This window comes from Penaeus chinensis, chromosome 28 (assembly GCF_019202785.1).
Source record: "Penaeus chinensis breed Huanghai No. 1 chromosome 28, ASM1920278v2, whole genome shotgun sequence".
Lineage (NCBI taxonomy): Eukaryota > Metazoa > Arthropoda > Malacostraca > Decapoda > Penaeidae > Penaeus > Penaeus chinensis.
Window position 1 is genome coordinate 5,951,745 of NC_061846.1, and position 3,678 is coordinate 5,955,422.

Sequence of the window (3,678 nt, forward strand, 5' to 3'; positions counted from 1 at the left end):
AGATGATGTGGAGGAGGTGCGGGAATGCAAAAGGGGGAGAAAAAGATCGGGGGATTGGGAGGGGAAGGGGATGCGGGGGAACGAGTAAGAAGGGAGATAGGGATAGGGTACGGGGGGAAGGGAGATAGGGGAAGGAGGGGGGAAGACGTAAAGAGGAAGGGGGGGAAGAGAGGAAGGGGAGTTCATTTATGAGTCACCTTTTTACGGTTACTTCAGGCTTGGTTGGAATTGTCAAGTAATGATGCTCTCTCTTTTTTATCTCTTTCGCCTCTCTTGCCGCTCTCGTTCGCCGATTCTCTCTTTCGCTCTCGCTAGACACGGATCTGTTTCTGTGGATGGGTTTGCCTTTCTCTCTCTTTTTCTCCTTTTGCCTTTTATTTTTATCCCGCCCGTTCCGTCTTTGGCGGATGTCGAAAGAAGTACAAGTCTTTCTTATTAACATTCTCGGAGAGAGGGAGAAAGAAGAGAGAGAGAGAGAGGATGAGGGTGAAAGTGAGGGAGAGAGAGGGAGAAAGAAAAAGAAAGAAAAAAGAAAGAAAGAAAGACAGACAGACAGACAGACAGACAGACAGACAGACAGACAGACAGACAGACAGAAAGAAAGAAAGAAAGAAAGAAAGAAAGAAAGAAAGAAAGAAAGAAAGAAAGAGAGAGAGAGAGAGAGAGAGAGAGAGAGAGAGAGAGAGAGAGAGAGAGAGAGAGAGAGAAAGAGAGGGGGAGAGAGAGAGGGGGGGAGAGAGAAAGGGAGAGGGAAAAAGAAGGAAAGGGAGGGTGTCAGTAACGAGAGAGAGGGAGAGGGAGAGAGGGAGGGAGAGAGACAGAGACAGAGACAGAGACAGAGACAGACAGACACAGAGACTGAAGGAGAAACAGTAGAGAAAAGGAAAGAAAGAAGAGAGAAAATAGGAGTGAAGAGTGCGACATAGAGAAAGACGAAGCAAGAATGAAAGAGAGGCAGGGAGAAAGGGATAAGTGGAGCCTGGACGATAAGAGAGAACGATAAACGAGTGTTAATGAAGGCATAGTATCCAATCCGCCGCCCACACGCCCCTCCGTGTTCCCACGCCCACGGCACAAGGAATGGGCCCTTGTTTCTCGTTCTGGCTCGGCCTGCGCTAAGTTTTGATGGGGTTGTTGTTTTTATTTTTCGTTTTTCTTTGCCCTTCGTTCTCTCTCTTGTCTTTCGTTTCTCGGCCCTTTCTCTCTGTGTCTTCTATATTTCTCCCATTCTTTTCATTGTCTTCTGACTCACTCTCTCTCTCTCTCTCTCTCTCTCTCTCTCTCTCTCTCTCTCTCTCTCTCTCTCTCTCTCTCTCTCGCTCTCTCTCTCTCTCTCTCTCTCTCTCTCTCTCTCTCTCTCTCTCTCTCTCTCTCTCTCTCTCTCTCTCTCTCTCTCTCTCGCTCTCTCTCTCTCTCTCTCTCTCTCTCTCTCTCTCTCTCTCTCTCTCTCTCTCTCTCTCTCTCATCTACATGTCTCCCTCTCCCCCACCCACGCCCCCCTCCCCTCTCCCCAAATCAGGAGCAGGATGAAGGGCTCGAGTGAAGGTCATAGACACGCTAGCGGCTGTTGATTAACACGGTGTAACGGGGTTAATTGGTGGCCGTGGGCGGGGTGGGGGGGAGGGGGAGGGGAGGGGGAGGGGGAGGGTAGTGTGGAAGGGGAAGGGGGAAAGAGAGGGTAGTGTGGAAAGGGAAGGGGGGAAAGGGAGGGTAGTGTGGAAAGGGAAGGGGGGAAAGGGAGGGTAGTGTGGAGGGGTAAGGGGGAAAGAAATGGGAGGGGGGAAGGGGAGGAAGGCAGTGTGAAGTGGAAAGGGGAAGGGGAGGGGAAAGAGGGGAAAGGAAGAGGAGGGCAGTGTGGAGGCATTAGAAGTAAGGTGGGTGAATTTGCCCCGGGAGGTAGCTTGCTAGCAGCTGTGACTGTTGTGTCTTTGTGGATATAGGGAGGAACCCTGATTATCTATTGTGATTGTTATTATGTTTTACTTGCTCGTCATTATTATTATTGTTGTGTATGCTTAGTTATCGTCGTCGTCATCACCACTATCACCATCACTCATCATCATCATTATTATTATAATCATCACCACCACTATTATCACCATCATCATCACTACCGCCACCATCACCACAATCGTCATCATCAGCAATCCTGGGCCATTGACAGATGTAAATCTCCAATCAAGACATGTTCAAAATCAAAATCGATTTCTCATTTCTTTACTGATTACTTACCGTCCGTTTCTCTTCCTTCCAGGTGCGTACGTGTTCATCATGCAGAGTGCCTGGCATCGAGGACTGAGTGTGCATGACCCCAGCGAGCACTTTCCGCTCTCACGGTTCGTTTCAGGATAAGACCTTGTGTGTGTCATGCAGGGGAGAGATTGTGAGCTCTGTTGGAGTGGCTTGTTGTATCTGGGAGGGAAGGGGGAGAAGGGGATGGAGGAGAAGAAGGAGGAGGAGGAGAAGGAGAAGGAATGACTGTTATTTGTGTGTGTGTGTGTGTGTGTGTTTGTGTTTGTGTTTGTGTTTGTGCGTGCGGGTGTGTGTGTGCGTGCGTGGGTGTCTCCGTCTGTGTGTATGAGGCATGTCTGAGCAACGATTGTGCCTTTGGACGTGAGAGACTATCGGAAAGGGAGTTTATTTGTTCATGCAAGAGCGAATGTTTTATTACAAAATGATGTCATGCAGGAACGGAAATGTTTATTGCACAGGAGAGCGTGTGTGTCGTTTAGGAAAGAGAGAATGTGTCATGCAGGGGGCGCATGTAATTTATGCAAGGGCGACAGTTTGTGGTATGCAGGAGTACCTCATGCTGGAATGTGAGAGCTGGAATGGGATTATTTTTGTGTGGAGAAATAAGATGTGTCATGCAGAAAACGGGAATGCGTCATGTGCCATATAACATCTTCCTATTTCAAAGGGGGAAAGGGAGGGTTAAGAAGGAGAGACTAACAAGGGTGTTATAGCTTTCGTGGGAAGAGGGAAGGAGGAGAGGAGGGCAAAGCAAATGCATAGGGGAAGACGGAGACAAGGCGAAGGGCAACTGGAGGGGGAGGGAGGAGGAGGAGAAGGAGTGAGTGAATGAGAAAGGAAATATACGACAGATAGAGAGAGAAAGAGCCAAAGCCAACCAGAAGCCTCCGCTCCACCTCAACCTCCACCTCAGCCTCTACCTCAGCCTCCACCTCAGCCTCCACCTCAGCCTCCACCTCAGCCTCCACCTCAGCCTCCACCTCAGCCTCCACCTCGGAAACCCAATCCGTATGGACGGTGACCTTAGGCTCGTGTTTTTGTTATGATCTGATTGGCAGACGCGCGGCACCTCTTTAGGGGGGGGGGTGCGAGAGGGGAATGGTGGGAGAGGGAACGGGAGGGAGAGGGGACGAGAGGGAGAGGGGACGGGAGGGAGAGGGAACGGGGCTATGAAAGGGGAGGGAGAGGGGACGGGAGGGAGAGGGGACGGTGGGAGAGGGGACGGGAGGGAGAGGGGACTAGGCTATGAAAGGGGAGGGAGAGGGGAAGGGGAGGGAGGGGGAACGGGAAAGGGGAGGGATGGGATGGGGCAGAGATAGGGGAAGAGGGAGGGTAGGGAAAAAGGGGTATGCAGGGAGGGGAGGAGAAAACGACGGGAGAAGAAAGGAAGGAGGAAAGAAGATAGGGAAAAAGGCAGTAGAGACG

At 50.9% G+C, this 3,678-nt stretch overlaps 1 protein-coding gene across 1 annotated transcript in view; it reads right to left on the reverse strand.

The window, feature by feature from the left end:
* The window catches only part of LOC125039820 (ubiquitin carboxyl-terminal hydrolase 31-like), a 125,636-nt gene that overhangs the window by 84,456 nt on the left and 37,502 nt on the right, over positions 1 to 3,678 (reverse strand). The window lies entirely within an intron of this gene.